The sequence below is a fragment of the Falco peregrinus genome, chromosome 5 (assembly GCF_023634155.1).
Source record: "Falco peregrinus isolate bFalPer1 chromosome 5, bFalPer1.pri, whole genome shotgun sequence".
Taxonomy (NCBI): domain Eukaryota; kingdom Metazoa; phylum Chordata; class Aves; order Falconiformes; family Falconidae; genus Falco; species Falco peregrinus.
Window position 1 is genome coordinate 87,030,923 of NC_073725.1, and position 23,680 is coordinate 87,054,602.

The 23,680-nt window shown below is 52.6% G+C and overlaps 1 protein-coding gene across 4 annotated transcripts in view; it reads left to right on the forward strand.

Annotated features, from left to right (window-relative positions):
* The window catches only part of RAI1 (retinoic acid induced 1), a 77,127-nt gene that overhangs the window by 6,966 nt on the left and 46,481 nt on the right, over window positions 1-23,680 (forward strand). Inside the window, exon 1 of one of the 4 annotated variants that reach the window (XM_055805230.1) lies at window positions 5,900-6,030. The exons of the other annotated variants lie outside the window; for them this stretch is intronic. The gene's annotated coding sequence lies outside the window, so the exon portion shown is untranslated. Of the gene's footprint in view, window positions 1-5,899; window positions 6,031-23,680 lie in introns of those variants that run through there. 4 annotated transcript variants of the gene reach the window in all.

The window sequence follows — 23,680 nt, forward strand, 5'->3', positions numbered from 1 at the left end:
TTATCATTTTTTTAATTCCTGCACCTAAAATGCAAGAATTTTCTGCATTTTCCTTTCCTCTTTCATTTCAATCATTTCAATAGAAGATGAGAGGAACCATCTCTCCACACATCAAACTGCAGGCAAAAGAAAATACAAAAGATGACTGGACTCCTTTTACAACTTTGGCACTTGACTTTCCTCCCCAGAAGGGGAAGATGCATTGTCAGCCTGTCTTGTGATCGGGCTGTATCCTTTTGTTACCCTGATAAATGTCAGCTGACCAGGCTGGGATGTAAAAAGCTCCATCTCTACCAGACCGTTGCTGCGCTGCCTTGCACACAGTATTTGGGCAGGAAGAGGCCCAGCGTCTCCCCGCCTGAGCCGTGCTTGCAGCTTTTGCCTGGCGCAGGGGCAGTTGCATGCTCTACAGGGAAGCACAGGCAGCGACTACAAGAGCAGGTTTTGCCTGTGTCGAAGTGGGTGGCAGCACCCTTCAGGGACTGTGGTTCTCAGCATGCAGTGATCCAGTCTGGGATGAAGGCACCTTCGACGGAACGGGTGGTCTGTGGGGGTCTGTGCACCAGAGAAGAAAAACATGGTTTTATTGAAGTGGCGTGGCTGGACCCTGTCAGTGCTGCTCGGGGGCACTTGTTCCCTTCCATCTCAGCCATGTCACAATCATGCTGCGTCCTCTACAGGCACCTGCCCAGCTCCCCTGTGTTGGTACCTTCTCCCAACTCCTGCATGCCCTGCTGTGGCCCCCCAAGGTCCTCCAGCATCCTCTCTGCTTCTTTACTTAGTACTGCCCCCCAAATTCTCCCTGCCTTCTCACTTCAGCTCCTCCCTCCCTGAACCCTGCCGGGAGAAAAGCTAGCCTGGTGAGGGTTTATCCTCCATGCTCAGTGCCAGTAGATGCAATGCAAAGCTGATGCTGTGATAAAGTAAATCTAACAAAGACGTGGAGTTTGGTTCCCAGGCAAGAAAGACCGTTCAAGGTTTTAGCAGATGCCTGCTGGCATCTGGTCCTGCGCGCTCTGAGCATCAAAGGTGGCCATGGGAGTAGCTCTTGGGGTGAAGCCAGAGTTTGGCTTAGCCCACGGCTTGGGGAGAGGTGGCCGAGACTGAGTGGGATCTGGTGAAGCCCTGGCTCTCGGCTTCAGGCCTGCAGATGTCTGGGTGCTCACAGTCTCTGGCCGGTGGGCTGGTATTTCCCATCGCAGACCCAGCATTTGTTGAGCAGCATCCACTCTTGTTCTATCCAGGACTACCTGGAGCCTCTTCTTTCCCTGCTGACACCTTGCTCGCTGGCCACGCGCAGGAGGGGAGCAGGCATCGCTCACCCCTTCTACCAGCCGCAATCACACAGCAGAAGCTCGTCCTCAATGTTACTCTGTGCTAGCGCCTCTTGGGATTTGGCCAGTGTGTGTCAGGGCTCTGCGCCTCTTCCTCTACAGCTGCTCTCCGCTCAGCTGTGTCACCCAGAGCATCCCTTCCTCCTGCCTCAGGTTGCTTTGTACATCCCGTTTCCCGAGTTATTTTGCCCTGATTTATACTAGGTCACGGACATGTGGGTCCCTTACTTGGCTGTGGTAGCACAGCCTCTTCGATTAGGTGTATTTCCAAGCATGACTTCCATCTGTCCATCAGTCGCTATAGCTAATTTCTGCAGCGTTTACAGCCATACAGGGGCATCGTTTGTATGTAATAATTGCTGATGGTGGTAGAACTGCGATAAATGATCTATTCCATGCATTTCACCTCTTTTCTATTCACAAATTGTTTGTGATTTTTTGTAGTTGCATTAAGTATTCAAAGTGACTGTGATTTCCCCCATCGTATTCATTACTCAAAATTGTTCTCCAGATAATTTCTGCAAATAATTCGCAGTCTTCGATCTTTTGTGAATACTCAGTCTCAAGAATGAGAGTTGTTTTAATTGGGAACTTGCATCACATGATGGATTTCAGCTTCCCGATTGGGCAGACTTAATTTTTAGACTTAAGGTTTGGGGAGGGAACTGTTGCAATTAAGAATTTGAAATTCACTTTCTTCCAATATATTCAGTTGCCACTTAAAATAACAGTCTGTCTTCTCTTTTTTTTTGGTTTTTTTTTTTTCCCCCCCCCCTTCCTGGGCAAAAATCCCTGCCGGTAACTTGTTGGCAAGAAACACTTGGAGAATATAAACAAAAAGGTGCCACCAAAACAGCTAAATTTAACATATCTAAAAACTGGAGTGATGATTCACGGTGGTTTGTTTTGTATTATTCGCCTCGCTCTGGTAAAAATAATGATCAAAATAATTTAGAAACATAAAAAGTCACATAGCGAGGGGACATTTATAGCACTAGGTTTCATAAAATCTTCCATCGATGGCTCTCTGCGTGCCTGAGAAACATCCTGTGGGCTGGCTGGTGTGCAGCGGTGAGTTGATACCCTGGCCTTGCTCAGCACTCCGGCCCTGGGCTGAGGTTGCTGCTGGCTCGGTGGAGGCGGAGGGAAGGAACGTGCAACCAGCCTGGCTCCCCATACTGCCTTGATCTGCACCCGCAGCAGACAAGACTCCGGTTGTCTCGCGCAGAGCTGGACTCCAGGCAGAGGGTGACCGTAAGTGACTTGCCCAAGGTCACACTCCAGCTCCCTGGTTCAGCTGGAAATAGCTCCAAGGTCTGATTCCCGCCCACCGCCTCCCAGTAGCCCCCTCCTGCCAGGAGGTGAGATGGAAAGGCGCAGAGTTCAGAGTTTTCTCTAAACGACAGCCTGGCTCCCGCCACCTCTCGTAAAACCTCCTTGGCTCTGTTTTCTGCCCCCCACCATTGGGCTGAGTCAATATGACCCCACCCGTCCCCCCTTAATAGCACGGGCTCCTGTGGCATATTTATGCCTCTGAAGTGGAGCGTTGCGCCAGCATTCGTGTTCGTGCAGCACCCGCACATCCCGGCTGCTCGCTTCCACCAGCTGCTGCTGCCGATTTCCCTTAAAAATAAAACCCCTCTAAAGGTACAGCAGGGACACCTTAAATGCAGAGCTGTGGCGTGCAGTTAATCATATCCTCTTAACGGGTTTATTCGCTCATTAAATATTTAAGACTCGTTTCTCTTTATCAATAGTGTGGAGGCGTGCAGGCCCCGGTGCAAAGATTTATGCACACAATAGGATCGGTGCATTTAGATTTGTTTGAAGGGATCCGAGAACCATTTAAAACTCGACCGAGGGGGACGGTTTCTGCTGCTGCTGTTTTCCTCCGGTGAGGTTTCTGCCTCCTGACTGTGGTTGGAAGGCAGCAGGAGGAGAGGCTGGGGGTTGTGGGATGAACGGCTGCCTCCAATAACCCCCCGGTTGCTTTTGAAATAGCTGTGCTGCTTTTTGAGGGATGCTGAGGTCTCGGAGGGGGGCCCTGCTTGTGCCTGGCATGAGTGTCCTGTAGTGATGAAGATGTGCTGTGGAAAACGTGGCACGTGCAGGCAGGACCTGGTGCTGGGAGCGTGGTTGTGGAAGTGGCATTTTGATCCCTGCTTCCTGCCGCTGTCTGTGGGAAGAGCTTTGCTGTCGCAGCTCAGATGTGAATTCCAGCTCGTCTGGCGCTGTTTGGGAGCCGTCATGCAGGTGCAACATCTGTTGTTCTCCTGTTATTACCTGGGCTCTGCTCTTCACGCAGGTGTAAGAGCAGTGGTGGCCTTTTTGGTTCATAGCATGCAGGGAGGACCAAACCCAAGCCATCACCTTGATCCTGCCTCCCATCCTTCCCATCGTCTACCCTACCCCCCTGCCCAGCGCGGCTCACCAGCCCAGCCCACCACCCAGAGCATACAGTCTTCATCCAGTACCCACCATTTCCCCCCCTGCCCCATGCCTGGCCCCCAGTCCCTACATGGAGCTCCGTGGCGTGCCAGCTGCTGCCAGATGTGTTGCCCACTCTCAGTGCGGGGAGGTGATTTCTCCTGCCAAAGTGCACCCTGTGAGCATGTGTACTCCTGTTCCCCCATCTCTGAGGGCTGTGGGTCGCAACCTGGTGCTGGAGCGATGGGGGTATTGTGATGGGGCCGGGAGCCTGACTGCGCGTCCGATGCAGTTGCACAACGTGACCAGCACCCGTCCTTCCATTGAGCGCGTTGCCGGGGCTTGCAGGGCCAGCAGGTCCCAGCACGCAGGACTCTATCACCATCTCAGCGGCCTCTGTTTAGATCAGGAGGGAACATCTCATGCCAAGACCTGTCCTCCCCAGGCTGCAGCTTGGAGTCGGAGATGGCAGCAGCTGACTCCCGGTTTTTTTGGCCCCCTGTGGCATCCCGGCAGGTTCTTCTCACAGCTTTGCATGCAGCTAGACATGCCCCTTCCAAAAACTCCTCTCCGGGAGCTGCTGGGGTGGGTAGGGAGGATGAGTGGCTGCTGTGGCAATGGACAGAGTTGGCAGCTCCCTCCTGGGGCTATGAGAAATACCCTGGCTGGATTATTGACAGCCCAGAGCACGGGAAGAGTGTGCATGCGTCAGATATTTACCCAAACCTCTCCTGCTTTGCAACGTGCCCACCAAAAATAAGAATCTGACAGCAATAAAACTGTCGGGCGGCTGCTGCTGCTTTTTTTTAAAGTTCTATGATAGCTTCTCCCCCCCCTTTTTTTTAATAGCTAATGCATCTGTCACTACTTTCCTAATGAGCTTTCCGAAAGGGCCTTGGGGACCTCTACCTATCCATGTGGGCTTGGATAGGAGCTTACTCAGGGGATGCAGAAAGAATTCAGCTCCCTATTTCACCCCCATCTCCTCTCCACCGCCCTCCCAAACTCCTCTCCGAGGGCAGGTTGTCCAGAGGGAGGGGAAGACAGCAATATCTCAGCACTCGGCAAGCTGGCGTGCACCCCCTGCAATCACAGCCAATAATGACAAAAAGACGGGGCTGCTGCCAGAGATAGAGAGCTGAGCTCCAAGCGTTACAGCAATGTCACAGCCTTGGGACTGCTGCTGGCTGCTACTGGAAAGAAATTTCCTCACAACAGGCAGAGTTATAGGAAGGAGCCATTGATTGCATTAAAAAACACCCTCCCCACCTCTTTTTTTTGGCATGGATTTTCAAGGCTTTTTTTTTTTTTCCTACCCCCCCCTCCTCCATTTGCCATTGAAGTTGCGTTCAATAAAACCCATCGCCCGAGAGCGTCTGTTCGCATGTTCTCAGCAGTACAATGGGCAGAGGACTGCAGTGTGCAGAGGCTCAGCCAGCCTCATGCAGACAATGAGGGGGTTGGAGCGGGGCGGGGGGGGGCTTTTATTTTATTTTATTTTTCCCCCACCTGCCAGCCCCCACTACTAATTGTAATCACAAAAGGCAAGTGGGAAGGGACTGGGAGAGCAAGGCTGTGGTTCACTGGGGTCATGGTCTCCATCAGTCATTCTTCCAGCCTGTTGCTGGGTAAAAGCCTGGCTCCTTGTTTTATCTAAATGACTGTGCAGTAAAAGCCTCTTCGCCCAAAAAAACACCCCAAAAAAAGCTGTTTCAACTGACTCAAAAAGCATGAACTTCCCATTGCCATCCATGAGAGACTTTCCATTGACTTCTCTAGGCACAGAAGGGGAAAACAGTGGGCTTGGTGACTCAGGCACAGACCTGGGATCTCTTCTTGTCTCTGACGCTGTTGGCAAATCGTTTAGGGCCGATTCAGCAAGGGGTTGAACGCTGCCATCCCTGTGCCATTCGATAGGGCACGAGAGGATGCACCACTTGGCAGGACTGAATCCCTAATCGTGCTGTGCCCGAATTCCCCTCAGCTGTAAAATGTAACGGTGCTAACCCTACGTTGTGTGATGGTGGAGAAGCTAATAACTATTAATGCCAGGGAGATGCTTCCAGATCTCTAGATAAAAGGTGCTCAAGGAGGGAAAATTATTATCATTGTGGGCCAAATAGCTACAGGGGATTCGAAATCTGTTTGTATTTGTAGGATGTAACCACTAAGGAGGGAGAGACTGGGACAATGGAGCATGCACAGCACTAATGGAATGAGCATAGGAAAGAGGATATCTCTGGAGACCCTTAAAAACCATTTCCCAGTGGTAAGATCTGCTTGGGTTGTTTGTTCTTCTTCCCAGATGAGAGCTGCATTCATGACGCTTTTATCACTTACAAAGTGGACTAGACAGAGGGCCAGAGCGTGTACTGTAGGGACAAGCCTGCGTGTCTCTCCAGTGGGTGGGTCTGTGGATTTAACAGGTCTCAGCTTCCATTTCTATCTTCTGGAGCTGTGCTTTGGAACAGAGGGAGCTGGACTGGATGTTTCAGACCTGGTTTTCAAGCTTATGGGATCTGGGTTTGGCCTCTGATAGAGATGCAAGGGCATGATGGGCATCTTGAGGCTGCAGCTGCAGCAGGAGGGTAGTTCAGGGTGGGTACATCCCTTGTCCCATCCAGGGATGGAGCCTTGGGATATGGTTTGAGCTGAGGTGTGGATTTGGAACAGCCTCATGGTAGCACGTGAGCGTGGTGGTTTCTTGAAGCAATTTCATTTGGAGATTCATCTTTTCCAGCTGATTCATGTTCCCGGTGCAAGCGGGTTTCTTGCTGTGGTGACAGTAAAGCTCTCTGAGGCTCTGCATACTAACACGCCGTGGTCCAGACTATGGTCTCTTAGCGGGCTCTGAGCCCGGTGGTGCCAGGAGCTGTACAAACACAGGTTGTTCTCTTGAGATTAAAACCAAGTTAGACAAGCTGTTTGTTGTCTGTGGTCAGGCAGTGCCGAGAGACCTGTGCATTGCTGTGCAAAGCACTGGGCAAGTGTGTGAGGGAGAGAGAGACAAGGCAGGTTCCATCCCGGCTCCGCTGGAGAGTCCTCCTTGCTTACCCACAGTTCCTTGCTTGCAGTGGCGTGCACTGCTCCGAAATCACGAAGTCGCCTTGCCTTTGCACCCTGACACAGCCCCATTTTGTGCTCTGGGGAGCTGCAGCCTTTCTCACTGAAGACCTGCAGCACACCATGATCTATTTTTTTTTTTTTTTTCCTCTCCTGGACACTTTACTTAGGTTCTTTCTTCCCTCTCATTTTCTCTACCATCAAATGAAAGCCATTCAGACCAAAACGGTTCAGTCTGCTCTTTGTGTCTGGAAAACAGAACACCAAAGACAGCTGGACCTACCCGAGATGGCCACGGCCGTGGCAACAGTGGCTCTTTGTTAGCGCTGTTGTCTCTGCCCCTATCTCCAGTGTCTGGGGCCCTGTCTCTTTAAAGCTTTAGTGTGCTGTGTCAAAGCCAACAGAGAGTTCAGCTTATTAATGGATTCGCTAGGTTAATATCCCAACAGTTTGGTGTGGTGTGGTTTTTTTTTTTTTCTTTCCCCCACCAGCATAATTTAGAAAGGGGGGGAGGGGGAGAGAAAGATAACCCAGTCCCATTTCTGGGGAGGAGGGCACGCCATGGCTCATTGCTTTGGAGAAATGGAGCTGGAATGGTTGGTCGGGGCCACGAGGAGGTGGTGGCCCAGCCCTTCGCCTTCCTGTCTGTATGTACATTTCTCTCTATCTCCTTCTCCTGCGGGGTTCCCTGCATCAAAGCTTCTTCCAGTTCTTATGCTAATGAGGTGCATTAATGCTTAATGACTGTGAACAGGCTTGTTTAATTGCACCTATCTGAGCAGGAGGCACGTTGCTGTATAAGAGGGAACGACCATGTAAGCAGCTGCATGCCCTCCTGGACAGTCTTAATTACATGTAAAACTGATGTGATCTAAACCACCAGGCTGGTGATTAGTTTAGTGAGGCAGGTGGTACTTTGCAATTCAGTGCCTCAGAAACTCTAGAGCAAGTGAGATCAGATTCTTTCGTAGGCTATGGAGGATAAGGCAAGCCCTGATCATCCTTGAATTTGATGTTGGGTGGGGACAAGCACAGCATAGTAGATTAATTTAATTAATTTATTGCAGTTAGTTTGCAAAGACATTATCCGCGAGCGTCTGTGCAGAATACTGAGCAGTCCCATTAATGCAATGCTATTTTGCCTGTAAATCCTCTCCCCCCGCCCCTTACAGGAGGAATGAGCTGCGATGGTCTCAGCTTTCTGCAGTGTTATCTCGCGCTGTTTGAATACGACTGATTGTCTGAACTACAAAGGGGCCCGGCGCTAATGCAAAGCCATCCCTATTGGCACTAGACCTAGATTAATGACTCTGCATGCATTGCCTTGGCTCTAAACTGGATTTCCCTAAAGCAGCTCACGGTGCTGCTGTCTGCGCTCCCGTTTCAGTGCCTCAAGCCGGGCTGCGATTGTTCAGCTGGCGCGAGCAGCGGGTCTGGGAGCACCTCCAAGTGCGAAGGCTGTTAAGTAGGGGTGCACAGGTATGAAGGTACCTGTTATCGTGAGCCATCTGCTGCTAATTACCCGGCCTCGCTTCTTGTGATTATTTGTTTTGCTTTTATTCACCAGAGGGGGGATTTAAAAAAACAAAAAACAAAAAACAAAAACACAAAAAAAGCAACCTTTTTTAGAAATCGCTTTGGGCAGGGGAATAAACGGAATCCAGCAGTATCCTGGGGTTGGTTGAGCACCCAGGACCTGCATCTCCCAGGACAGGCACCTCCCAGCACACTGCTGCCAGGGGTGAGCCCCCTTCCCCATCCCCGCAGCGGACCCTTCCCTCGGCCTCCTCTCCCTCCAGTGCTTCCTCGCCGTCCCCGTCCCATGAACTCTCAGATCTCCCCTCTCCCTGCCCGCCCGGGCCCCAGCGGCGGCTCTTCCTGACGTTACTCCCACAACAACCACTTCCTTCCCGTCCCGGCAGCCCCTGGCTCCGCAACCGTCCCTGCCTGGCCCCGGCCAGCCCTGGCCCCTTGCTATCTCCCCAAGACCCCTCTTCAGCTTCTCCACTCCAGCCACCGCTATTTATTTTGTAAAAGGGCTTATCTCAGACACAGAGGCTCTTTCTGCTTGAGGTGAAACCCCCGGCCGCAGGGCTGCTGGGTGGGAGGCGACTCAGGGCCCTGCTCCTGACATCAAAGCTCGCTCCCGCTGTCCGCAACACCCTTGGGGTTTTGGGGTTAGAAACCCACCATGTGGGACATGTTTTAGCCAATCCACAGGGACCAGCTCCCCGGAATTAAGCATTCCCTCAACCGTGCCATGCTTCAGGCTTGCTGGCAGGGCAGGAGGGCCCGGCCATGGCAGCCGCCTGCTTGTGGCGGGAAGGCAGCAGGGCAGGAGCTGCGGAAGAGGCAGGCTAGGTGTGTGGTGGTGCGATGAGAGTGCTGCAGCATCTTCCTCGGCATCTTCCTCCCAGTCAGCGTATTTCCAGGCAGGAGAAGGCGTGCAGCCATGGCAGGGGCAGCAGAGGGAGGGCAGCAGCTGAGGAGAGGAGGCAGCAGGGGGAGACACAAGATGGCGGCTACCCTGAGGGGAGAGCAGGGCCCTGTCTGGTTTCGGGTGGGAGCTCTCCCTCCATGGGAGTGAGCCCCACTCCAGCGGGACGCAGCTGCCTGGCTCTCCATGGGGGAAGACGGAGGCCCCACCACCATCTGTCTTCTCCTTGCCCACCCCATCAAGGCTTTTCCCAGCCTGGTTCCACCAAGGCATATTTTGCTGCACCAGCCCTTGGCCTTAAAGTGGCCCCAAGGCAGACTTTGAGTGGAAAAGAAGACTTTTCCTCTCAGAAAAGCCACCCTAAGCACAGCCCCATGGTGGCGGTGGCACCATGGCAGCCGCTGAGCCTCATGCCATTGCCGCTCCCAGGGGCCCTGCCCCAGCATAACGCCTCCAGATGAGACCTCGCCGCCCCAGCGGGCATGGCCACCCGCAGTGCTGTCCTCTCGAGGGGGCTGAGCACCTTGGGACACTCCATCACTGAGAAGACAGGAGTGTTTTGCAGAGAGATGCTGTGAAACCAGTGCGGCGGCGGCGGGGTGCGTCTGCCTGGGGGGGGGCTCAGCCCTGCCTCATCTGCGGGCGAAACACCCTCGCGCCGAACCCAAGCCCGAGCGAAACCTTTTTTTAGCACTCCCCTATTTGCCAAGCGTACTTCCTTTCTTTTGATTCTTACCACCTACATACAGTCTGACTGCAACGGCAAAAAAGAAAAAAAAAAAGAAAAAAAAAAAGAATTGCAACATTCAGTAGAAGGCTTTTCTGTCTAATGACGTTAAATTTATTAACCAAAACTCCAGCTGCACCAGGCTGGGATCTAATAATATTCAGGCTATGGAGACATCAAGTAGAAAGAAGCTTAAAGCCCTTTTTATTTCACAGTAAAACTGTCAGTAAATAACTGGATTGTCTTGAGACTGAGAAAATGGGGATTTATCTTCCTGAACATGAAAAGTGTGCTTATTTTTTTTTATCAGCTTCAAAAGGCCCCAGCAACCTTGATTTTCCTTCCACACCGTTCTCAGCAGCTCTGCCAAGCCCCAAAACCACACAAATCAAGAGACAGGCTCTAAAGATATTTTTAATTAAATTAATTCCTTTTCCTTCCTTCCCCATTTCTCCCTTGTCCCCTCCTCCATCCTCTCTTTCTCTCTCCCTGTGTCCCCAGCTAATGACTTCTAAGCACTGTGACATTTCAGCACTGGCTGTCACTAACACCACACCTCCGTGCTGGTTATAAATTGGGCACAGAGACATAAAATTCCCTGCAGAAGGTCCCCGTTTGATGATATTCTCCGAGGTAAATCTCCAATAGCTCCCTGTTTTCTTTAATAACGCTAATAGGCATAGATTAATTAAACTGTTATATTACTTCCTTCTTTCTACCAGTACCAGTTAGAAATCTTATTACCTGCTCCTCTCCGCTCGCCTTTTCCCCAAGGTGGTTATATTCCAACCAGTTACCAAGGTTTCTGAGAGGCTGTAGCACAAGGTGAAACGGCAGACAGTGTCTCCGCAAGGCTGGATCCTGGCCCCAGCCCTTGGCTCCGAAACCCCACCGACCTCGGCAGAGCCCGGGCGGGCGTAAGCGGGGTCAGGATTAAGCCCGGTTTGTCTGAAGAGGTTCTGTCTTGAAAGCAACAGCGGGGCTATTGTTGAGTCTGGATGCCCCCTCTAAAAGGGACCACAGCTGTAGGAAAGGGAATTGTATACATCCATCAACTCCTCCAGGGCCCCAGGATGTATTAGTTAAGATTGCGGGATAGCATGTCTCGGCTCCACTGAAGGGGTCCTTTGAATGACATGTTGGATATACTGTTGCACATCTGGCTGCTGTATTATTGAATTGCTCTATGGTTGTATTTTCCAGACCGCGGGAATGTGTTGGTCTGGAGAGGGGGGTGAGGAATGAAGGGGACGACATGTGGGAAAATTAGAGGGATGCATCCTGTGGGGTGGGGTGGGTTTGGATGGAGCTGCGTTGTGAAGGCGGGGAGGGAAGGGGGGGAGCAAGGCGATGCTTTCACACAAAATGCCGTGTTGCCATTTGAAATCCACTCCAGAGCTTCCTGCTCTAATTAAATTTGTCACCATCGTTACTATAATGCCTGCCATTCCTCTGGTGCTTTTTGTTCTTAGGGATCCCAAAACATGACAGAGGCAAGGGCAGAATCTCCAGGTTCTCTGTGTTTCCTCTGCGGGAGCTTTTTCTGAGCAAACCCAGGAAAATGCTTTGGAGCAGGAGCGCAGCCACTTCTGCTTTGGGGACACTGGACCAAGGAACACTGAGGCCGGGGGATCTGGGCAGTTCCTGCACTCACACATAAGGTACCTCCTGGGACTGCTAATTTGCAGGAGCTTGGGCGAGCACCCTGGAAGGCCCACTGCAGCAAAGAGCCCTTCTTGGGCTCTTACATGGCTCGTCCCATTCCCAGTCCCTCCAGACCTGCACGGGAGCCCAGCATCCCCACAGCCACTGCTGCACCTCCACTCTTGGCACCGCGGAGGGCCGGCCAGCCACCGCCAGCCTGCCACGAGGTGCTGCGTACGGCTGCTTCGCGCCGCACTGGGGCGGGAGGAATTCACTAATTACTCGCGGCTCTTAATATGGCCCCTGAACGCTGCCAGAGTGGCGTGAAGGGCTCAGAGCAGGAGACACAACCTGCTCCATCGTGTCTTCTGTGTCAGCTTGCAACGAACTGAATGCAAAAAGGCTGTCTGAGCTGCAAACAGCGGAGCCCTTGGAAATTTAAAGGTGCAGAGCACAGAAAACAAAGGCGAGGCGATCTCGCGCTGCTGAATATTCATCTTGGTGCCTGATCCTGCCAGGAGCAAAGCCTGCACAGCTCCTGTGAAAGCTGATGGGAGGGAACATTGGTCTGAACCACATCTTGGGCTCCAGCCCAAATCTGAGGGGGGGGGAGCAAATTAGTCCTTAATGCACATATATCTTAGACTAAAACCTGATAAGGGAACTCTCCTATGTTAATTTACCTGAGTTATTTACTATACTGATTGCTGAAGGTACTCTGATTAGCGCATGAAATATTTCTATACCTTCGGTCTGATTAACCCATATCTGCAAAATAAATATTTGTCTCATTATAGTTATGCGATCGTGCAATCAAAGACCCTATCATAATGGGAAAGGGAGAGAGTATCCGTGTGAAAAAGGCAGGGAATGGCGACGCAGAGCGAGTGGGTTTGAGAGCAGGGAGATGAAAGGCGGGGGCATAGCTGGAGGGGGAGGCTTAGTGGTCACAGCCTGTGGCCAGAGGGGTTGAAATGCCGGGGAGGGCACAATTCTCCTCCCGTTTCACGGGTTCTAATTGGGACTAATTCCGTTTGACTCAGCAGTGTTGCGCCAGTCCCAGTGAGAGGAGGGTCAGACCTTGGGAATCACAGGGGTGAGTCCCAGCAGGCTCCCAGCCTCCAGCTTTTTTGAAACAGAAGCAGGGAGTTCCCGGCAGCGCGGTGTGTGTGCCAGTCTCCCAGACAAGCTCTTAAAATAGCCCAGCGCACCAGGCTGTGGCACCGGGGGAGAGCGCAGAGGATGAAGCGTTCAGTCTTTCTGGCCCAGATCCGGGAAGAGTGGGGGCTGGCAGCTCCCAGCCCAAGGCGAAGGTGGCTTAAAGCACGGTCTGGGGAGGAGGGCAGTCGGCACCCCACGACCAGGTGGCAGGGAGCAGAGGAGTCGGCAGCCGGTGATGCCAGCACTGCCATGCGTGCTGGACATCCTCCCTCCCTTGGCGAGGGGAGCTGTAAGTCATCTGGAGGAGGGGATCCCCCCTCTGCCATTACAGGGCTGTTTTGCATATGCTCCGTTAGGAAGAGAGAAGAGTTTTATTGTGGCTGTACAGAAGAGCTAAGTCAAGAGGTTGCTTTATGGCTCGTGGATCCCAGCGTAGAGAGGAAGGCGTCCCAGATGCAGCATATAGTAAGCCTGGCAGCATTGTATAGCACTGCTGCATCGCGGAGTGGCTGCAAGCACTGCTCTGCAAAAGAGCTGAAGTCATTTTTCTTCTAAGGGCAGGGGGTAGTGGGGAGGAAATATGAAGGCAGCCCTGTTGCTAAGGAAATCTGCTCTTTGTATGGTCGTACATTTAGGTAATGCTAATGAAAGGCCATATAGTAGCGAGGTGCAGATGTCAGCACTGTGCACTCCTGGATATTTGATTAGCATTTCTTTGACTTTGCCTCCTCTAACAGAAATACCTGAGCGCATGGATATTAGGAAAATAAAATCCCCCTTTCCTCTGCCAACAGCCCAACAGTGCACGTTACGCAGAGAAAGGAAAAGCCTTACCAAAATAAGACACTCCATAATGAATGTGTGTTTTTTTCCCCCCTACACACACCCTGGAGAGGATGAGAGCAGACATGTGATGAGAACAGAAATAGTCACATCACTTAATGCATTGCTGGACGGTACCCAGCCGGCACAGTGATGAACCTGGCGTAAGACCCGATAGCAGCAAACCAGCATAGCATCCTATTTAATGGCTGGTGGCCCACAGATGTTTTAAACCTCGAGACTGCATCTCAGGTTGCCCTTTCGACTTGAGCATCAGCAGGCTGCTTTTGGAAGCAAAGGCTACGGGTGCTCTACCCAGGGGCCCAGCGCATCCACAGATTAGCTTGTGTGTATGTGTACGTGTGTAGTGTCCAAGCCCAGATCCGGTGATCTGGCTTGCGAAGCAGGAGAGGACCCGTGCTGCTGCTACAGAGCGTTGTGTCCTGTTCTCGAGCATCACTGGAAGAATGAGTCAGCCGTTTTCCTTTGCGCGGGGGTCGAGTGGATGCCCCTGTCTGAGTGTCACTAATAAAAGCACCCAGAAATGTAACGGCTCTGTGCTTGCATGTCGTGCTTGCAACTGTCTTAAAGACCAGCTGCTCTGCGTGAGACTTCCAGAGAGCAAGAGCGCTTGAATGAAGCCCTTATATCTCTTTTCCTTTTGCCTTTTTTTTTTTTTTTTTTTTTTTTTTTTTTTTGCCACACAGTGCAACGTGGGCTCTGTTCCTCTTCGCCTTTTGCTCTTGCACCCTGGGGCAGCCCACTATGTCTCAGAGGCATGAGGAGTGAGTCCTCCCAGGAGTCCTCCAGCTTGTGTGAGGAATGGCCCCTCAGGGGCTAAATCCAGCAGCGGGCCGAGGTGGCAGAGACATCTGTGCGGCAACACTGAGCGTCTCCTCGATGGCAGCAGTGCCTGGGACTGAGGTTTGCAAGCCTTTTGGTGCAGCAGCCGGGGACGCCTCCCTCCCTGCCCACCCTGCCAGCACCTGCCCCTCCCTCTCGCCGTTGTGCAACATCCCAAGGGCAATTACAGCAATGCTTACGTGGAGGAGTGATATTGGGAAAGTATTTAGTCATTTTAACTGTTCTGCTGGCGTCTCCCCTCCCTTAAGGTGGTTCCTATTTCTTTCCCTCTCCCAGTGTTTTATAGCAACTCCTTGCAGCAGCCCCTGGCCCAGTGACCCTTCTTAGTGCATCCGTGGGTACCAAGGGCTCCTCTTGGTGAGGGGGAGCCCACTCTCACAGAAGTGCCAAGAGCCGCATTCCCATCAAATGACTCTTCCTTCCTTTTCCTCATCCTCCGGTTCTTACTACTGTGATTTTAAAGCTTCTATGCCTGGACATTGATGTGTGTGGGGGTGGTTTTGAAAGCAAAAGTAAGAGTCAGGAGGATGCAAAGCTGCTTCTGCTCTCAGAGGCTTCTGGACACTTCTCCGTCTCCATCCCCAGAGTGATTCTCTCTGGGCCCAGTGTAAACAAGACAATCCGTTATAGCAGTTTGAGCCGTTACTCTACAAACACGCTGTCAGCCCCTGCCCCCACCGCAGGCTCCCTCTGCTCCTTCTCTTCCTGCTGCCATGCTGCGTGGCTAGCATTGGTGTGGTGCAGGGGATATCTGTCGGGTACTCATCCACACACGGGAGCAACCTCCAAGCGTCGGCGGTGGAGGAAAGCTCCAGCAGGAACTGAAGTTGAGTCTGCAACAGCCCCATCGGCTCACCCTGGTTCAGAGGGCCAATTGCAAAACTGAGCAGCGTTCAGGGAAGTTTAGGGACGCTGATGCACTCCCAAGGAGGAACATGGAAGAGTCCCGGCATTGTTTACCCCAGAAAGCCATTGAAAAAAAGAGACCACGGTAAAAGAAGATAAGCTCATGTGCACACAAAAACAACACTGAAAAATACATGATTAAGGTTACAAAGTCAGGCACTGAGCGTGTAAGAAATCCCAGTATTAAAAACACCTGAGCAGCTTATGTCCGGCAGAGTGGCATGCATTCATTAGGGTGCAGTCTTAATTCTGTGGTCACAAGCTATTTCTTCTGCAGAGACTGCCTCAGGGAGTGTGTGGGAGGGATGTAGCTCGGTTAACAGCAGCTCAGTGTCCAGTATGTGGCTGTCCCCCCACTATTTGGTCTGCAGCCCCAGTGCCTCGCTTGCTGTGCGTCACACACATCCTGCTTGGAGAACAAAATTGTTCCTCCTGGACTATCCTAAAACACTAAGTCTGCTCTCACCTCTTGTTTTCCCTTCCTTCCCTCTGTCCCTTCCACCTCCATGCTGCTCGGTGGTTAGCAAGGGGGAGTAGCAAGACCCTCCCCAGCAATAACACTTACAGGGAAGGCTGGCTTTGCCCTGGGACCCTGGAGCAGGAGGAAATATACTCTGCAGCTTCAGGAGGGCTGATGCAAGTGCAGCCCACATGCTTCACACTGCCAGCATTTGATTTTTCCATCTGTTTTTTGTTTTGGTTCAGTTAAAGGCAGAGAGGAGAGGTGGATTTTGGTGTGAACCTCCTGTCTGTCTGCATGCAGTGTGCGGGACAAAGGCAGCTTAGCATGGAGAGCCCCAGAAGCACCCAGGAGTGGGCTGGGGGACTTAGAAGACATCATTTCTTCTGAAGCTGTGGGAGAAGCATACATTTAGGAGAAGCAGCCTTGCAGCCTGCTGTATGTATCCACCATCTGAGAGCCAAGCCAGCCAGAGCCTGGAGGGGACAGATGGAGGAATTAAGGACATCTCAGCTGGGCAGTAGAACCAAGGGATGCTTGCAGGGAAGCTGGCTCCCATACCTGAACGACTTTGGAGACAAGGCTGGGAGTTATCACAGCTTTTCTTAGCAAGAGAGCCCTCCACCGGAATAATGTGTTGTGGACATAAAAGGAGATCTGGAGAGGGAATATTTTCACCCTGGAAGGTGCTAAGAAACTTGCATTTAGCTGCTAGCAATCTGTTTCAAACTGGGTTTCTGTCCCAGGAAAGAGAAAGCAGAGCAATCTTGCTGTGCTGACCGACTGTAAATTCTTTCCTGGCTTTGCTGGGGAAAAACAATGCACTCTCAGTGAAAACCTCCCAGAAATCCAGGACATGGGTATTTTATATGTCAGCCCTTTACCACTGCGGAGAGAGCAGCTAAGGAGACCAGTCAACTAGATCCCCTGACTTTTATTTACTGACAAGTCTGGAGTGTCTGGTGAAGCCTCCCTCCCTGAGCTGGGCAGGTCACGGTGACACACGTGTGATCGCAGGAGAGAGGCCAAGAAACCATTCCTGAGAGAAGAGATTCAAGAGGGATATGTGTAGCAGAGCACAAAATGCAAAAGCCATGTTGAAACTTTGCATTTAGATGCCTGCAGCAGCAAACCAAGGAGCTTTCCACGAGGACCGATTGATTTCCCGCCTCACAGCATTTGCTTAAAATGTATTCATAAATATACCCACCACTACTAACCATCATTTTCTGCTGGGAATTGCCATTAGCAGCTAAATTCAGTGTTTTACATATAAAAAGCACTGAGACTTAATTCTATGTGATGCTTTCTTCAAAGTCCTTATAGAAGAGAAAACTCCAAGCTGGATTTTGGCTAAGAGTTACAGCAGGGTGTGGGGAAGCAGGGTTTGTAATGCTGCTTAACATAAAATTGCAGCACTCGGGAGGTGCACATGGTGCGGTTAAGATGAGATGCCACAAAGGATGGGGTGTACTCCCCAAAGATGTACCCTTCAGACCTGTGAATTGCTGCAAATGGAAGTAGCCCCCATAGAGCATGCACAAACTTGGAGGCCCAAAGTGCACAGGTTTTGGTGGATGCAGCAAGAAGTGCATCCCTGATGCTAATTATCCCATCGAGCTGCAAATCCCTGCTGCAGCACAGGGGGCTGCATGAGATGTTTGGCCTTTTGAATTTCTGTTCCCTCGGCTGCTTTCTCAGAAGTACCTGGTCTTCCCCAGCTGAGGTTATATCCATGCCAAAATGAGCCCAAAGTGAAAGTCCCTGTGGAGTCACTGTTTTGGAAGGGGGATGCTGTCTTGTGCTGTGGTCTGTGGAGGAGTTTCCAAACATGGGGAATTAGGATGGGATTTCATTGGAAGCGGATTATCCCATTTCTCTCTCCTCTGAGCACATTTCTTCCTGCGAAGCAGCACATGACAGGCAAGGCAGCCAAGGTGGCTGGCAGGGCAGGTCCTGTGCGTGCTGGAGGGGACCAAGCCCAGAGCTCTGGAGGGTTCCCTGTGTTCCCGGTGTGGCTGGAGCAGGAGCGGGGATGGCAGGAGCAGGATGGAGGAGGAGCAGACGGTGGGCATGGAACTGCGGTGCTGAACGGGCGGCACAAAGCGCTGTCAGAACAGCAGGGGCTCGTGCTGGCGACGGCTGCAAATGGAGATGGAAGGGGCTGGAGAGGAAAGGACGCGACACAGCTGGTCCCCTTCAGCTTTGATCTAGAAAGCAGAGGGGTGTTGGCCACAGAGCAGGAGGGGGGAAGAAGGGGAGTGACTCATAAAAATATTGGTGTTTCCATGAAGATGCTGTTACCTGAGGACAGGAAGGAGGAGGGAACTTCCTTGCAAACATGGGGGGAGCTGGAAGAAAAAGTCCCACTTGTGTAGAAATCGCCAGCCCGCTTAGGAACACAAAGCTGTTTGCTTTGGAGCCACCGGGTTGGTTATTTGCTGTGAGTTGCTGGTTATGTGCAGAGCAGAAGGTGGTTTGTGTGCTTGTTGCTCCAGGGCAAAAAAAGGGAGAAGGGGGAAAAAAAAAAGGAAGAGCTCGTTTTCTTGGAGGCCTGTGTGGTGGAGGTGTCTTTGGAAGAGAAAAGAGAGATCTCCTTCCCGCTGCCGGTCGAGGCGGGTAATCCAACCCCAGCTAGCTGGGGAGAACTCAAGAGCACCCCAAGATCTTCATTCGGAGGCTCTGGCCACAGCGGTGCTGGAGGTTTCGCCTTTCTGACCACCATGGGGTTTGGGCTGGGTTTGGGCTTACCCATCCCTTCCCCGCCCAAGCTGAGGGAGGTGCCCTGTCCTGCACAGAAGGGCACGAGAAGGATGGGTGGATGCGGCAGCCACCTGCCCTGCACCAAAGCAAGCTCAAACTTTCTCTTGCTAGCCCCTCCATGAGCCCTTGGGGGATTCCAGCTCACAGAAGCCTTATATGCAGTGTAGGACCAGCTCTAATTTTTATCCTGGAGGCAGAAATCACTGGAAATAATGCTTCATCACTCTGAAGGTCCTGACACCACCCTTAACCACCACATCACGAACCTCCTGTCGCAATTGTGATCTGCGTATGTGTCAAATCTTGCCTCGCAGATAAAAGCTGCTCCGCAGGCACCTTTTGTACTAAAATACGGAGCCTTTAAAATGTGAAAGAAACAACAAAATGTAGGACGCCACACAAAGCTGACCCACTGGGGACTGGGGGGAAAAAAAACCGCAAGAAGGAGGGCTTGACACACAAAAATTGTTTTGTTAACAAAGCATCATTGTTCCACTCTGAATCGGTTTGACTGGAGTGGTAGAAACACCCCATCTGGAGACAGATGGAGAGTTTTCTGGCTAAAGAGACGGCGGGAGGAGGGACGGCTGACAACCCAGCAGATAGCATTGTCTGCTGCTACCTTGGCAATGGAGAGGAGAAAGGGCGGGTGGCAGATTAGGCGTCCCCTTTGCAACCCGCCCATCACGCCGGCTCCTTCTGCGCCCTGGACCCTGTGCTCAGAGAGAGGTGTGCGCCTAGTTGGCAGCTCACACCCTGAGATAATCCTGCCTCTCTTCTTGCAGGGCTGGTTGGGTGCTGGTGGGGACCGGTGAGGTGTCTGGGGAGGCTATGAGCAGGTGCATCCCCTGTCCAAGGTGCTTTTAGTGCATGCCACACCGCCGGAGTCCGGCGCGGTGAGATGGTACCGTACCACTTGTATGCTGTGCCAGAGCTTTGTGTGATGTGGTTTTAGCAGCACTGCAGGACCAAAGTGGAAGCAGCTTCCTGAAGCGAGCACAGAAGGCTTGCTCCTGCTCTCACATCGGTTTTGCCACTAACTTCCAGGAGAGCAGGATTTGGGCTGCTGGAAGGATGCTGTGTGGAAACCAGCATGGTCAGAGCTGCAGGGTGTAAAACTGGTGACAGCAGCAAGAGTTAACGCAACACTGAAACGCCCAGGCACAGGATATGCACTGGGGTGCTCAGGCGACCCAGCAGGCCTGTGGGACACCTGAGGACCAGCAGTTTGAATTGCCGTGGCCACCTTGCTGAGGTTGGGAATGAGTGAGGAAAAATCTATGCTTGAATGCCTGGGGCCTCTTAGCTACAGCACACACAACGTGAGATGGTTTATGGCAGCAGGCACTGCTGGCACAGTGTCTGCTCTGCTCGCCGAGAGCTCACCAACAGCCCCTGTTCCCTCTGCTGCCTTCCATGCCTGATGGGAAACTCCAGGGTGGGTTTCGCTCCTGCCAGAGCTTTGAGGGATCATATCCTGCCCACCCTATCTGAATTCCTGATTACTTGCTAATTGCTTGACACACTCTACTTGCAATGCAAGAGACAGGCTCACGTCATCCTCTGTGGTTTGCCAGGGGAGAGTGTGAACCTCTTTTTGACTTGCCTTGAAATAGATGAAAAAGAATAGAGCTCGATATGATTAATGTGAAAACTTAGCTTGGTTTCCTGCCTTGGCCTCTGGGCCTTGGTCGTCGTAGCATCACCATGCCTTGTTTTTTGAGGGTTGGGTGCACATTGGGGCATCTGAGAGCTGATGGTGGAGGCTGCGGTGGACTGGGGGCTCCCCTGCAAAGTCTGTCCGTAATCCTCAGCCACTAGAGACATTTCGGGTTTATGCAGCAGTCACAGAAGGATTCAGGTGGTTGCCTTGAGGCACTGCTGAGATAATACCTCCAGGGTTCCTATTCAAACCCACTGGGGCCTTTACAGTTGCACGGTGGAAATCTATTCAGATACACCATGGCTTTTCACTGAGCCGAGATGAGCAGGCCAGCTCACCCCACTCGGTTAGGGGCAGGTGGTTGCCCATGCAGAGGGGATCAGGGGACCAGCACAGCTTAGATACAGCCCTGAAAAAAAAAAGTAGGTAATAAAGTAAAAGGTGGGTTTGGTTTTTGAGCCTTGGGGCTGCAGATGCAGCAGCAGGATGATGGCAAGGGGTGTCCTGCTGAAGCCCTGGTGTCCCCAGACCCATCTGGTGGGTGCCCATGAGCTTGCAGAGTTGGATGCAATATTGGCTTCCCTGCCTGTCTCGCCAGGTTTACCTCCTGCATCACCTGCTCTGGGTTGGACCCTGCCTGGTCCGAGCAGTGCTGACTGGCCCAGAGGAACACAGCATGGGGTGGAGTGTGAAGGTGACAGGAAGGTCTGTGTCACATAGTGCTGTTCAGTGCATGAGGTCCCAAAGTGCTTGCATCCCTCACTACACCGCAGGTGCCTTTGGGATGAAGCATGGCCTTAGGGAGGAGAAGTGAAGGGGGTCGCTGAATGTGACTGAACATGCAGGATGGAGTAAAACAGGTTGGATCTGTTTACCTGAGCTCTTCTGCAGGGTGTTGTGGATGTCCCAGAGGGAAAGGAGCTGGACTTCAGAGAAGCAAGATGCTTGGACAGCTGGCCCCTGCTTTTGCAGCCATTTGCCGGCCCCGGGCTGCTGGGAAAACCGTCTGCACAGCTTGCCCTGAAAAAGCATCGTTTTGCTGTTCTCCGATTTCAGGCCTGCTGTGGGCAGGGATCGCACCAGATGCACTGCGCTGGCAGGAATGAGGAGGTGAGGCAGGGCGGGCAGGTTCGGCTCATGCTGACTGCTGTCACAGCGCAGCGCCCTTGACATGGCTTTTGATGCCAGGAGGGCAGCTGGGGTGCAGGCTCCACTGCCAGGTGCTGGCTGCCGTGGAAGGAGGAGATGGGACCCGGATTGCAGCAAAGCATCCACCAACAAGGACTCTGACACATGCATGGCAGTAGGTCAGGGTGCTATTTGCTTTGGTCTACCACTTGGAAAGCAAAATACTCCCCTGGGAACCCATGTGCCACCTACCCCACCTCCTGCACTGCTCCATCGTCGCTGTCCCCATCCCAGCTATCCCAGCATTTTGCTGCGTGGTGCTGGGCACATGGCATGAAATCTTTTGCCTTGTTTCCCCCTGTGCAGAAAGGGGGAAAAAATCAGCGTGCAAACTTTCCTGGGGAGCCAGGGGAGATGGATTCACCTTGCTGAGAGGTGAGGGAGTCACTGGGTAAGAGGTGCTGGAATGAGCGCAGAGCGGATTAATCTGCAGCGACTTCGTTGTTGCTAATCACCGGTGTAAAAAGCACCCGGGGAGGTTGGGTGCTTTCGGGTGGTGTTGTGCAGAGGCAGCACTGCCTGCGCAGGCAGCAGCAGCCAGGTCGCTCCTCTCTCTGCCTCCCAAATGCCTCCTGCGCCGGGCTCTGTGAATCAGCATTTCTGCAGTCGAAACGAGACAGCGGGGAAAGGCGGGAGGCTGTCGGGGCGCAGGGAGCCTGGCAGGGAGGAGACTGGGGGGACCTCGTTAAAAAGGGGCAGCCTGTGGGTTGGGGGTGGTCTCATGCCACAGATCTGCAATCTGCTCCCTCTAGGTTTTTGCTCATTACCACTGTACACCCCTCGTGCGCGGCAGTGAGGTAAACAAGCGCTGTGGGCAATGCCTCCCCTCTTGCTCGTCCCCTCCCCGACGTCGGCAACAGGGAAATGTGACAAGCTGGCACCGGGAGAAGGCATGAAAGCGATGTGATCCGCTGCGGCTCCTGAGCTGAGAACCTGGGGAGATCCAGTTACAGCAAAGGGGTTAGAACAAAAGAGATTTGCCTCCAGGATCAATTCCTCTCCATTTTCCGGGCTGTGCACGTGCCTGTGCGTGCACGCGCCTAACAGGCTCCGTCTCCGGTGGTTAGCGCTGCTGGCTCTGCAGCACGAGCAGCCCAAGGCCCAGCCAAGCACCAGCCAGGCCCTTCTCTGAAGGGCTCCAGTGCTATGAAATGTTTCTTTTTCCCAAAACAGGGAGAGCAGGGGGATCCCCTGGGACAGCTTTAGAAATAGCAAGGCCAAGCCAGGCTTTGCTGTGCTTGAAAACCAGGAGCAAAGCTGGGTGGTTGGCGGTTGCCGGAGCTCCAGCCTCTCCTCTGCCAAGGGCTGACCTGATGTGGGGCTGAGCTCCAGGTCTGGGGCCGAGAGTGCTCGTGGCCCCCACGGATTGCTCCCTACTGCCCAGGCATTTTGAGCTGACACCTTCTCCCCTCTATCCTCCATCACAAGGCTGGCCAGCGAGCATAAACCTAACCCGTAAAAAGCCTCTTCTGTGACATAATGGCTGTGCCAACACCGCATTAACCGAGATGCCTTTAACCGCAGCTGTGGCGGGGCTGGGGGCACAGCAAGTGTTCCACACGTGCCGCAGGACCAGCTTGAGGAGTTAGTGGGGTCCTGCACACTGGGATGCTTGTAGCTCGTTTGGGGGGGGATTTGGCTTATTTGGGGTTGGTTTTTTTTGGCATATTGCCTTCTCTGAAATGCCACTGGGGATGAGATGTGGAGAGCACAGATGTGCATCCCGAGCATACTGCAACGAGATTCCTGATTTAAGGACTGTGATTAACCTCTTTCCGACAGTTGCTAACCAGGTGCAGAATTGTAACAGGAAGAGGAGAAAGCTCAGTGAAACAGCCAGTTTTCCTCTGTCACCTGGAAATGCACACGGATGCCATTTTCTGTGTGGAGATTAGGCAGAGTTTAGGATTTATAAAAGGCGCAGGGACACCCTGTTTGTATCAGCGCTGCCCTGTAGCTGCTCTCTGGAGCCCATCTCCTCCTTTCTGGTTTAGGATCCTGCAAAGAAGGCATTGATGCAGTGTGAATCGAGTGCAAGGCATGCTGGTGTACAGGATGATGGGCTGCGCAGCGTGTCCCACTCGGGGCTGTGCATGAGCTGGAAAAGCACTTTCCTTTGGGCAGAAAAAGCCATGGCCTCTCCCAGGCATTCCTGCATGGGATGCGTGCAGGAGCCATGACCTGCACACATGGTTGTGCATGCAGATTTGCCCGGTCCAGG